The sequence below is a fragment of the Tachysurus vachellii genome, chromosome 2, assembly GCF_030014155.1.
Source record: "Tachysurus vachellii isolate PV-2020 chromosome 2, HZAU_Pvac_v1, whole genome shotgun sequence".
Classification (NCBI taxonomy): Eukaryota; Metazoa; Chordata; class Actinopteri; order Siluriformes; family Bagridae; genus Tachysurus; species Tachysurus vachellii.
Genome location: NC_083461.1, coordinates 10922273 through 10936825, shown reverse-complemented (window position 1 = coordinate 10936825; position 14553 = coordinate 10922273).

The following is a 14553-nucleotide window of genomic DNA, read 5'->3' as shown; positions in this document are numbered from 1 at the left end:
TCTCTCTCTCTCTCTCTCTCTCTCTCTCTCTCTCTCTCTCTCTCTCTCTCTCTCCATATCAGTCACTCATCTGTCAATTTCTCCTGTCTTTCTTCTCTCTCTCTCTCTCTCTCTCTCTCTCTCTCTCTCTCTCTCTCTCTCTCTCTCTCTCTCTCTCACACACACACACACACACACACATACACTGTACTGTAGCTATCTTGACTTGTTAGATTTGGTCTCAGTGCCTCAGATGGAGGTCTTTTAACAATTTCCTTCACTTTTTTCAAGGATTTTTAAAAGCAGCTGATCAGTGGTCCTTCTGGATCACTCTAGCTGACACTCATAAAAAGAGATCAAATTAATCATGAATGAACACAAGAGAGGAAAAGTAAACAACTTTTGAAAAGCGTGAGCAGAGGGAGAATAAGGTAGAAAACTACTTCAGGGAGAGGGGGACCAATATGGTCTCAGAATTAGAAGAATTAATAGAATTTACGTGAAGCATTTAATATAAAGGGAAGGCCTACTGGTGCAGTGGGAAATGCTGCTGCTTCACAGCTCCACAGTCTCTGGTTCCACCCTGAGCTCAAGTCAGTGTGTGGATTTTCTCATATTCTCCCTGTCTTTGTTTGGGTTTCCTCTGGGTTGTCCAGTTGCCTCCCACCTAAACAAAAATGCCACTAGATGGAGGACTGGTTAAAATAAATTGCCCCTTGTTGTAAATGAGCTTTTGTTTGTTTATGGTACAATGCAATAGACTGACATCCCATACAGGGTGTATTACCAGCATAGGCTCCAGATCAGTTGCAACCCTGATCAGATGCTTAAATGCATTTCATCCGAAAAGCTGAAAGAATAAAAAAATCATTGTATTAAATGATGAACAGAATAAGGTATATACAGTACTGCATTAGCAACATTAGTTTCCCAATCTGCAGCTCGGGATGGTCCTAAATGAATTAGAGAATACAATCTTAAAGACTCTGATGCACACATTGGACAACCTGTCAACAAACTCAGTATTGTTTTGTTTTATAGAACAGCTGTAGAAGAGTAATTATTTATAATCACCTTATAGTCTAATCACCCTGAAGAGTTGTGTTTCCTTCTCAGTCTGGTTCCTCTCAAGGTTTCTGACTCGTGTCATCTCAGTTTTTCCTCATTTAGCTCATTTAAAAGTGATATATAGGTAAAAATGTAATCACAGTGAACTGAATAGTCTACCTAATTTGTAGAAAGCATGGCTGTTCCAAACTTAAGAAACAAATTGGTAAGGTTCTAACCTGGGAACACCAGGCATGAGGTGAGAACATGCCCAGTTTATCACAGGACACCATACACATTTGTACACTTTCACATTTTATTCTACTGTAGTTGTTCTGTAGTGGTTATTAACACTGTCAAGAGATATGTGTTTTGTACACCCAAAGATAAGTACAGAAAAACGTTAAATATCGCTCGCGATGTTCCGTCTTTTGACTACAAAGAGTCATCTGTAGGTGACTCTGCATAATGCTGTATGCCAAATGCTTTTGTGATTTCAATGTCATCTTTGGGGAACAAATAAATGGCTCTACCTTCATTTGATTTGCACTCGCTCTCCCTGAATGTTGATTGCAGTCATGGACCTGTGACTGCAGATGAACAGAGGGGAGTTTGAGTAGTAGCGGTTGGTAATCAGTAAAAAATAAATAAAATATATAAATAAATCCATAAATAAATGACTATTTTTTTTTAGGTATTTCTGTACAGTTTTAAAATCAGTCTAATAATTCCAGTCTTATCTCTAAAAAGAACATATAAGGATGATGCAGCTTTATTTAGTTTAATTTTGTACAAATTAATTCAGAAGAATCAGTGTGCACATTAACCTCTATCCTTAACCTTAACTTTCATAACGTCTCATATTAATAAAGACAAAATCTTCATCTTTCAGAACTTATTGAACTTATTGGAACCCTCGTGAATTTTGCATGAGAACAAGCACTGAGAGACCACTGAAATATTTGTTTCCACCATTTTTTACTTGCGGATGCATTCATAATGATGACATCAGTACTAAAGAGAGACAAACATAACATGATTTCCGAAGCATAGGGAATCAGTAGAGCATGAAAACAGAAGGTAAACCCACCTCCTCTGTCTCCGTCACTTTTAGATGAATGAAAGAGTGCCCTAAAAGAGCACAGGCAAGCATATAATTCGTCTCACTAATCTAAAGGTTATCATTAAGACAGATGACAGATGTGCCTGCAGACCACTGCCTTAGCAACACATTACTTCACACCAGGGGAGAGGCATTTGATTAAAGACTGTCTAAAAAAAAGTTTTCAAAGCAGTGGAAACACATGTACAGGCATCAAAGAATATAAGTAGTGATTGAGATTTGACAGATAACTTTCCTGTACATGAGCTTTAAGAGAAGAATTCTGCACACACAGCATATAAAGCTTTACTCTTCTTGTCTTATATCAGTTCCTTTCTAATATGTCTTACTGTTATCACATTTTTTCTCAAGTGTCAGTGATCAACGATGTTGCAGGATTTCTTGTTATCATTGAAAATGAACTGGATTTGTATATAAATATTTAAGTAATCTATTGGCATTACTGTACACTACCATTGCTGTGTATTAATAATGTGACTGAATTAATTAATCTCTCAGTATTTCTCTTGAAAGGAACCTTTATGCCTTTTTTTATACAACAGATATCATATACAGTATGATCAGCCTGAACTCTACCAGCTGTTAGAAAAAGCAACTTTTTTGCTCTTTTTTGCGCTTTTGCTTTCCAACATTTCAGCTGTTTTTCACATACTATACAATATTTCAGTCATTTGCTGTTTTTGCACAATTCTATATATTATCTCAAGGACCTGCTGCTAAGAAACTGTTTATTCTGATGTTACTGCACGAAATATTGTTTGAACATTCAGTATTCACACACAGTATTTACACTGGTTGGTCGGCACTGTTTCTGTTTACTGTTTGTTGTCCTTTGTGTATTGTATTTTTTTTTTTACATTTTGTATTGTCTTGTAACTTTTTGTCTGCACTGTCTTTTGTCCTGCACTGTCTTTTGTCCTGCACTGTCTTGTCTGTCTTGTTTGTCTTGTCCTGCACTGTTTGCACCAGGTTGCACAGTTGCACTTTATGTGGCTAAGACTACTTACAAGTCCTTAGCCCTGTCTTTGTTTTATGTAGCACCACAATCCTGGAGAAACGTTGTCTCATTTCGTTACTGTACTGTATGTACTGCAACAGCTATATATGGTTGAAATGACAATAAAAGTTTCTTGACCTTGACCTTGTTACGTACAATGAATGAATGAATGAATGAATGAATGAAGGAATGAAGGAATGAATGAATGTACAGACATGGTTTAATAAAGTTTTTTATGTTTTCATTAGTACATGCTAATTTATAACCTCACTACTTTACCTAGTATCTCCATCATTAAACACATTTACTGTGAATTAAGGCAGTATGAAAGTTATTATTATCATTTCCATGAATATTAGGACAAAAGTTATGTTTATTAGATTACCGTTTTTGTTTGTTTGTTTGTTTTTTGTTTTATTTTGGTTTTTTTTATGATATAAACTAGGTTTTATATCATTAGCCTACTTTAAATCCAATTTTTATTATTAAAATTCTCCTAGAGGTTGTATACCAGTAAAAATACATTTTTCAAATAAGTTAACTTTTGTCATAATCATATATGCAATCATATTTTTGGTCATTACTAATGCTAGTGTACAATTTTCCACAGTTTTAAAATAATTAAAAATTAAAAAAATATGGTAAGTTAATTTCTCCTCTTAGATTACTTTTTAAGATGAAACATTTGGGGGGGAAAACAACATTCATTCATTCATTCATCTTCTACCGCTTATCCGAACTACCTCGGGTCACGGGGAGCCTGTGCCTATCTCAGGCGTCATCGGGCATCAAGGCAGGATACACCCTGGACGGAGTGCCAACCCATCGCAGGGCACACACACACTCTCATTCACTCACGCAATCACACACTAGGGACAATTTTCCAGAGATGCCAATCAACCTACCATGCATGTCTTTGGACCGGGGGAGGAAACCGGAGTACCCGGAGGAAACCCCCGAGGCACAGGGAGAACATGCAAACTACACACACACAAGGTGGAGGCGGGAATCGAGCACCCAACCCTGGAGGTGTGAGGCAAACATGCTAACCACTAACCCCCGGGAAAACAAAAAAATTTTTATATTTTGTTTAGATACAATATATTTTACAAATACTTCAAAAATTAATGAATGGATGAAACTGGATGAAAGGCTTCATGGTCTTTGTTGATAATAAACCTTTATATTAAAGAAGATTTGTTGGTAAGTTAGTTGTGTAGACATCAGGAGAAACCTCATTAATTGCAAAACATGTCATTGCATCAGCACAATGCAGAGTGAGACCTTGTACATTTGAAAATCGTGACACAATACGGAAATTTCAGGGAGAGTTTTGTTTAATTTTTTTCTATTACTTTGAAGCAGTGTGTGGGAACACACAAACATACACATACACAGACAAACAAATACAAGCACAAACACAAACTGAAGCAGTCAGCGTCAAAAGTTGAAACTCTTACTGTAGCTGTTCAGCATGCTCTCTCATGTTCACCCCATAAATCTGAAACTGAGATGAGGGACCTCCATGATGGAGATACAGCTTTCCCACCCTCCCTTCAACAAAGACACTAAGCTCCTTAGGGATTAACTCTGCTGGGTTAGACAACCACTAAAAGTGTCAGTGTAAAAAAAAAAAAATAGAAAAGAGAAGTAGCAGAGAACTGCTTCAGGACAGGGAGGCAGTCATAAAAAGAACTAGCAGAGGTCAAATACATAATGAGAAAAGAACTGTGAGAGGTGAGATGGATATGAAGCCAGAACTGTCTGAGCTCTAGAACTAGCTGCATCAGAGAAACAGTAAAACTGAGGACTTTCCCTTATTCCTCTTTTTACACACAATCAGCTGTAAGTGCATTTTTCCAATACCTGTATATAATAATTATACACAATATGTAGATGGGAAAACAGTGCAGTGTTAAGAAACTAAATGATACTGTATCTGCTACGCCCTAAGATTAAAACAACAGCTAATAATAACGTCCATTTCATAACAGACCTGTTATATGATTCAATAAGTTTCAATGTGATAATAATCTGTCAAAAAAATTGTGATTTAAGAAACTCTGTACACTAGACTATACTTTTCAACAGTACACAGATATTACAGTATTTATTGTTCTGTTGTTTCATCCCAGCTTTAGGTTTGGTATATTTCTCCCCATACTCATATGAAATATTTTTTCAAATTACTAACTGATTGATAGATTGATCTCAATAGCTAAAGCATGCATGCTTAAGCTACCCATGTTGAGTGGCTTGTGTAAGCAAAGACCAGTAATCAATCTATAAATAGCAATAAATAAGCAAAGAATATAATGTTATTTTTATGTATTTTTTATGTATTTTATGTATAAATTCTACCTTCTTCTACCATTAGCTGGAATTCACAAGCAGGCCAATAAATTAAAACCAGACTTTGGGTATTCCATTGCTTGGTATGTGATATGAGCGACCTTTTAAATCTTAACTCTATGAACTGCAGCCCCACCAAGCATTATTTTATTTTATTTTATTTTATTTTATTTTATTTTATTTTAAATCAAACAATCAGTTTCTGTGGGGACTTTTACTTTCTACATGGAAACAGCAGTAGGAAATCAAGAAATTTAGGATGCAGAACTGATATTGAGTCAACTCTCTCTTCTCCTCAACCTCTCCTCTCTTCAATTTAAAAGTGCTTCTCTGCTCTACGTCTCAATGTCCTGAACTGTCATATCATTATCGACTGGAGGAAAATCGAGAGAGATGGAGATCAGCTCTTAGAAGGTCATATGGTGTCTAAGACTGATTCATGATGGCTTCCTCAGTTGCTCATCAGCAGGAATTACAGGAAATTGCAGCTTTGGAGAGGAGTGAAATAAGGAGTACTCATTTTAAGTGTGATGAGAGAATGAGGAATAATGCTGTTATAGAAGAAAGATTAAGAATCCCATTTGACTTGGAGTAAGAATATATATATATATATACATTCCTGAACAGAATCCAAAGACCAAAATAAGACCTGTAATATATTACAAACATTCACAGTTTGCACTGGTGGATAGTAACCAGGTTGTAAGTACTTCTTCAAAATGGCAAAAGAATAAACAAGAGGAAGAGACAAAAAATTGAGAGTAGGCAATTTATTGAAAACTGCATTTAAACTCAAACAGTCTGCTCATCAGCTGATCAAAAGTATAGCCATAGCCTTTAAAAGTTAAAATCTGTGCAAAAATATGGCTTAAATGTAATTGTCCTTCAGACAGTCACACTGTCATGATCTCCTGATGGCAAAAGCAAAAAGTCTTTCTGTTTTTGAACGTGGCAGAATTGTTGCACAAGCAAGGGCTCTCACAATGTGCCTTTGCTGCTGAGGTTGGATGCAGTAAGACAGTCATTTTAAATTAAAGATCCTGAGAGTTATGGGACAAAAAAATCAAGTGGTAGACCCAAAAAAAATTCAGATGCACTGAGCCGGAGGATCCGACAGGCTTTCCGTAAAGACACAGGCTGACCCTCAACCCAAATTAAGGTTATTAGTAATGCTGACTGTAGCCCAATGACCATAAGATGGCATCTGCAAGAGAAGGGCTTAAAGAACAAAAAAACTTTTTTCGAAAAAAAAAATTATTGCCCGTTTGGAATTTGCAATGGAGCGCCAAACATGGGACATTGAAAGATGGAAAAAAGTTTTATTCTCTGACAAGAAAACATGTACTGTAACCTGGATGGTCCTGATGGCTTCCAACGTGGAGCGACGTTCCCACCAGCCTCCTGGAAACAGTTACATCAAGCACGCCAAAACCAGTGTTTGAAGTTATCAACAAGAACGGTGGGGCTTTTCACTACTGAGTCCTTTTTTGACACTGTTAGTTCTGTTGTGGGTATTTTTGGGCTATGGACTTAAACTTTTGATCAGCTAATGAACAGCCTGTTTAAGGTTAAATGCAGTTTTCAATAAATTGCCAATCTCTGTTTTGTTTTGTTTTTTCTTTTTTTCTCTCCTTTTTCTTATTTTGACATTTTGAAGCAGTTCTTACAACCTGGTTATGATCCATCAGCACAAAATGCAAATAGTTGGAATGTTTCCACCGGTCTTAAGATTTTGTTCAGGAGTGTACATACTGAGTAACTAAGTAAGGCCAAGTAACAATACTCTGTTTTGTTGAGTGGCACAATGGACTTACAGTTGACAAATATAATGACAGTTTCCATAATTCCACCTTCACACTCACTGTTAAACTTCACAGAAATATTTTACAACCTTTACCAAGCCTGTCAGATAGGCCTACAGGAAACCAATTAACATTTTGTGGTCAGGTAAGCTACTCTTTTTTTTTTTTTTTTTTGCATATTCTGTTTTGTGTCTCTTGGGTGGCTACTGTGAAGAGTCACACAAATTAGCAGTGTGAGCTGGGGGCCTCAATTACCTAGGAAAGGTCTTGTGTTCCTTTTGCTGTGTGACCAGCAGAGAAGATGAGCAACAGAAAGGCAGTGGTGGAGAAGAGCTGTAGGGAGAAATAAAGAGATGGGCTATAAAAAGGCTTTCTCTAGAAAGAGAGAGGCAAAACAGGTGGTGAGGTGTGGAGGACAAATGACGCCTCTGTCAAAAGGGTTTCAACTTGGGGGACAGCAGATGATCTTTTACAATCTCATTAAGCCTCAAAGTTCCCCAAACCATCACCACTGTTCATAAAATATGTGCTGCAATCTTTTCTGTTTTGCCTTGAAGAATCATGCCTGTAATACCACTGGTAGCCATTTGACCTGGATTTCACAAAAGAACTATTTTATTCATTTATTATCAATATTATGCACTGTTGGATTCTTCTTGTAGCGTAAAAAAAAGTTTTGATTGTATAGCAGGTGATACCTTCTGCAGTAGCAATCCCATCTGTTCTATGCTGCCTGATGTATGTGTGTAATATTAGTCATGCCTTTAATATTTGATATGTATAATTGCTCTGTTAATAATCTCTGCAGTAGGTGACATTTGTGCTGAGGATTGAGAAGATCTCTGCTTGTTATCTGGGTTTTAGTCTGCAGGTTTGGTGCTAATCCATAAATGATTTATCCTGACCTCATATTTTTAAAGCCATTACTTAACACACAGACACACAGACATGTATACTGCATCCCCACATACACACGCACAAACATACATACACACACACACACACAATCACACAATAGTGCTATATTAACATGCACAAATATACACATCTATAATATGCATACGTAGAGACATGTAGCCTTCTGCAGAATTCTGTAATTGTGTAGTCATTAGTTATGGCATGTAATATTCACTCAGTGTCATGATGACTCATAGCATAATTATACACACCATCACACACGGACACATGGAGAGCAAAAACATGCAGTGTGGATGCAGCTTATGCAGACATGAAAGCATTTTTGATGAGGAGTCATGGGCATTTCTTCTTTCCTTATGAAGAGATTATTTATTTAGAAAGAGTAAATTAATATAAATCTTGCAAGCAGAACTGTCAATGCTGTTCTGTTATAGAAAATTAATCAATATCTGACCAATCAGAATCATGCATTCAACAGCACTGTGGCAGAGCTTTATTAGGTAACAACTGGGTTCAAACCATGTCAACAAAATCCATCCCACTGCATAAAAGAGCCACATAAGTAATATTTGTACATAAGCACTGTATTCAGCCCTCAGTTTAAGCCATCTTTGTACTTCTGCCTTGATTTTCCAGCTATTGTGTGATGTGTGATATGTCTTTAAAATTATAATATTATTATAATTTTTAATTATGACATTAAGGACTGATACCATCTTAAAATGTGTCTTTCCAACATACTGTTATATTTTTCCCCCAGATATATAACACCATATGTAATTCAGATCAGAGCTAATAGTATTAAAGATGAAATAAATCATCATGATAAATTTAGGCTAGTTTAGTTTACTTCCATTTGTCTAATAATTTTTTAGTGTTATAGTAGGTTGGTCAAACTGCAATGGAGCAGCATCTCAGAAACGCTAAATAATCAAGGTAAGATACAGTAAACAAGAAAAACAAGAAAGTTTTTGGAGAATAAGAAACCATGCAATGCAAAATAGTTACCTAAAAACTGTAACAATGCCAAAGCTTGCTAACAGACTTTCAACAGTTACACATCGATATTAGAGAATTTCCAGAAATGTAACTGCTCCAATTTTTTCAGTTTTATCCTCGCTCTCTAAAGTTCAATCTATAACTGACCTACGGTATCTGAAATAGCAACAGACATACTGTATAAACAGATCTTTGCCTGTACAACCAAGTAATTCCCAGTGTTTTTGTAGGTCAGTTCCCTGTAGATGTAGTGCAGTAACTGCCTTCTCAACTGTCCTGTTCTGTAAACTGAACTTCAGGCTGCTTTCTGTCCAAACACTCTGACGGACATAAATTCCCATCTCAGTGGCAAGATTAGCTGCACATAATGGAGAACATCGGGATAGCATGGCCTGACCGTCTTTCCCAAAATAAATCATTTTAATTGCTACTTCTAATTTGGTATTTGGCAAACTGTAGTTCAAGCAACAGCAGGACACACAGCAGTGGGCCTTTTAGAACAATTTAGCATGAAGCTGGGTATATTGTTGTTGTCAGAAATAGATAAATGTGAAGTGTGCTTTAGAAAAAAGACAAACCTGCACCACACTCACACTGATGGGGGGATGATTTATATGGACTTTAAAGTAAATATATTCATAAGTCCCTATTCTGTAAATGTTTTAGAAGAAAGGAAATAAATTGGTACAGTTTTACAGTTTTGTGATGTTTTTTGCTCTTTGTTTCTATTTATTTGAAAAAGGAATCAGTGTGTATGTGTGTGTGTGTGTGTGTGTGTGTGTGTGTGTGTGTGTGTGTGTGTGTGTGTGTGTGTGTGTGTTTGCGTGTGTGTGTGCATGTGTGAATAGTTTCCATAGAGATGAGTGAACATACCTAACAGATTTGTGGGGAAATGGGACCTCCTACCATCTGAGCCTCAAGTCAAGGCATCAAGGAAACAGTCAGCTGGTGGGAGAATGGTCAGTGGAGCTCAAACCTCCAGACAGCCATATTATCCACAGCTAATTAAACTCTGGTACTGCACATATGAGCGAGTGCTATTTCACCTCATCTCCCCTGCTCTCTCAGCTCTGCTGTTGTGTGATTAACTTCAGGGAGCAGCAGGATGATCTGCTCACACATTTACCCAGTTTCCTACAGAGATGAAAACACTCACTAAATACATTTTAAGAGAACATCCCAAATACAAACTATACTCTGCTTCTCTCTATCTGAGTGTGTGTGTGTGTGTGTATTTGTGTGTGTGTGTGTGTGTGTGTGTGTGTGTGTGTGTGTGTGTGTGTGTGTGTGTGTGTGTGTGTGGTGTGTGCAGGTGTGCCTTCAAAAAAACATATCTTTCATATACAGCTAGTATTTTCCTTACATGAAACAAACCAAACCATTAATTTTATGGATTATATGAACAATATAATAGATTCTCCCTCAATATTCTGGTAAAATTATTCTATACCATAACTTTTAAATAAAAACACACAAAAGAAAAAGCTATACCTTCTGCCAACATAAAACAGACTGCATTTTACAGCCCTGTATTATAAACTTTTATGGGATTCCAAGAGAAAAACAGCATATGCAGATGGCCTTCAAATGATGCCAAATCTACTTAAAGCAAACATATGCTTGCTTACGTTTTACATACTGTGAAGTTTGTACTGCACATGGACCCAGTTAATACCTAAAACTGTAATAGAAAGCTTTACTGACAAAACCTAATGCCTCTGACTATGGTTTCTATCGTCGCTTGACATGAGCTTAAACGGTGTTCAGGTGTGAGTGAAAAGTTGATACACCAACAACCAGTTATTTCCTTATGCCCTTCAACCTCCTTTAGCTTTTCCATGATTATCCTCTGGTTATTTTGGGGTAGAGCTATTTATTTATCACCTACACTTTAAATTATCAGGACTTTTTTAAAATATAAAATATAATACAGAATCTATTAAATCAATAAAGAGCAATGATAGCAATATACTATATTGATATATTTTAGTAGCAAATAGCAGCTTTTAAAGTAAAACAAGTTCCAGTTACTTCACCTAGCAAAGAGTATAATTTTGTTGCTTTACACCTTACCTTTCCTTTTTTCACATAACCAGTCAAATGTTATTTTTATTCTCAATGTGCTAACTGTTGTCTGTTGACAGCATCCGTCCGGATCTAAGTTCAATACTTTTAATTAGTGGTAAAAGCTCGTTATTTTTCATGTCTCTTGCACTGATTTCTATGGAAATAACAGTTAAATAATAACTAAAACTATATAGAAGGTATTCTTTTCATTATAAAAGCAAGACATGGTATCAAATATCCATATGTATCAGTGTTTAGAAGGATAAGAGATTCACACAGCAATGCATACAGGTATGATACCCTTTGCAAACCATAAATGAATATGCTATCAACATCTAAAGCATTGAGCACTAATTAAACATGTTTTTATTGTTGTTGATTACTTCCAGCATCAGGATCTTTGATCAGGAATGTTTCTGTTGAATTAATGTGAAGAAGCAGTGAATTAATTTCATGCGGCAGAAATGGATGTAGAAGCAAAGATGTGCTTTTTTAAACAATATGCAGGTAGCAAATAGGTCAAGCTATCAGCAAACAGAAAAGACTAGGAAAACCAAAATCGTAAAACAAAGGACAAAAGGCAGAATAATCAGAATATCAAACACTGTAAACAAGCCTTGGAACAAGGGCATTGGATGATAATTGTTGGAGATACGGGTTGGAGTGTTTGGTGTGTGTATATGCTAAAGGTGCTGAGTGATATTAAAGTCCAGGTGTGTGTAATAAGAGGTTGGGTCCCAGTGAACATGACCATATGTGTTGTGTGTGTCGGAAATCACAATCTGTGAGAGTATCTGCGGAATTGATTTAGCACCTACTGCTAGGTCGTTGATGCAGTACGCACTGATCAGTATATATGTGTGTAGTATGAATAGAAGCTGGATATGCTACATCTGCAAAATTAGCATTTTCATAATTAGCATTGGCATAATAAACTTTAGTTTTTTTCGTGTTTTACCATTCTGGAGTTCGAGGTGGCCATGTTTGTAGTTCAGAAAACCCTTGCTGATTCCAGCGTAGGTATGATCAAATAAAATTCAAATAAAATAGCTGTTTTGACAGTGCATGACACCATGCCGCATGTGCTTAACTACTTGCGGTAGCCTGTATAAAATAACATGAACAATCATGTATTATTTCATATTAATTCATGTATTTCATGTATTATTATTCATATTACATGTATAAATATTCATTAATAAGTTATATCTGGTTTACAAATACAAAAGCAAGGCCTCTGTTATGGCATATCTTTTTATAAGTACAGTATGTAAATATTATTTTGTGCAAGAAATATCTGCACTACCGAAAACTACACAGTTGCTTTTTCATGGTTTGACCTTTAATTTATTTTTTCTTCAATCTATTTTTAAGTGCAGATAATCAATTTTGAAAAAGTAGTTGGCTGTACCATGGTTACTTAAAATCATGAATTGCTTGAACCTTGACAAGCTAGAACAGCAAAACAGCTTGCCCAACACTGTAGATATTCTGAATGTTCCAAGATTTAAATATTGACTTGTTCAATAATTAACTGAGTAGTTTATATTATCACAAATAACCATTGACATGTAGACCCAAAATATAAGGATCAAACCCATGAAGTATCCTATGGTCCTACAGTAGGATCCTAACCAAACATTAGGATTTGACCTTTTGTCTGCTGCTGAGACATCCTTGAGGACGTTAGACAGATCAAACACACTGCTAAGCCGTGCACTGAAGCCACTCCGACGCTCTGCCAGTACATTTAAAATAATCCCATATGAAAGGTGCTATCATACATATCATACACTTACTGGGTATTTTTTAGAAACCTGTTTTAAAGCATGCCAGAAAAGAAAAAACTTCACACTGAAATACTTATGTATACCTTTCGATAGTACACTCTGCTGCTGAACCCTAAAAAAACACTAGACAAGAAATGCTAATACTGTCACCATCCAGCACCTCCATATGTCATTTTCTCCTGGTATACAGCAATACATTCATTACTATCCATATGCACAGTTGTATCTCTTTTTCTTCCTTCCCTTTAGACATATTTCTATGAAGATCCAGCTTATATGAGCTTAAAAAGCTGTGCATCACACCTGCTTTAGCTACTCATGGCTTATTTCTGAAGACAAACGGGCAGGATACTGAGTAAACACCACAGAGAGATATTAATGATAAATGACACTGAAGCTGCACTTGACAAAGATATATTGGCTCCATCCTGAATCACACACGGGAGGTTTCACTGTTCAGATCTAGTATGCCTGTTTAATCTTAGAGAAACAATTTAAACATGTCAAAACATATAAGTAACTACTGTAAATCATTGTTTTTGAAATCGCAGGACTAAAATAACAGCAGTTCATGAGAATTTTCATTTAAGGTTGCTATTTCGAGGATAATAACATAAATCAAAAGCAACAGCTGTCATTACAATAAAGAATTTACTTAAGATGTTAGTAGTACTGTACAGTACCTAAAATGTGATGGGACCTCATGGACAGATTTAGCCTTAGAAAGCACATAATTACCCAGACAATTACTCAGGTGTAGTGAGTGTGTATATAACCAACAAGTAATACTAAAATTAAAGGACTACTGAGGTGTCTGTGGTTAAAATAACGGCAATTATTTACAGACTTCTTATTTGTAAATAATTGTAATTTTTAATTAGTTGCTTAATGTTTAACCATTAACCTGAGCAAACCTTTTTTTATGTAAAAATATGTATTAACATGGCAATTCCTTCATAATGTTGCAAATGATACACAAACAAATGGGGCAAAAATGCAATCTAAGTCAGGATATAATTGGGATTATAGCATTACTCTATTGTCTCTATTTTTAAGTTCCAAAACCCAATATGTACAGTTTCCCACAAACATGGCCACCCTCAACTCAACTACCCACAATGCAACAGTCACTACATTGTTCAAAGTCAACTGAACTCTGATCACGTTTTAGTCCACGTTTTAAAAAGAGACTTTCGGACACTTACGTCCCAGTCTATTAATATTTGCTTAGTTTCCCCTCGGTTCTGGCTATACCAAGTTTTATTTTTAATTGTTTCAGCGTTCCTGTTTTTCCTGTTCCTGTGTTCCTGTTCTTTGTTTAATGACTATGACCTGGCTCTTCTTTCCGAGCCCATGTTTATATTTGTTGATCGCCTGACATGCATCTGTGTTCATGCATACACTTTAGATTGTATACTATACCTTCATAAAGCTGCTAACTGTGAGGATCATATTTATTCAGAAATATTCAGAAATTCT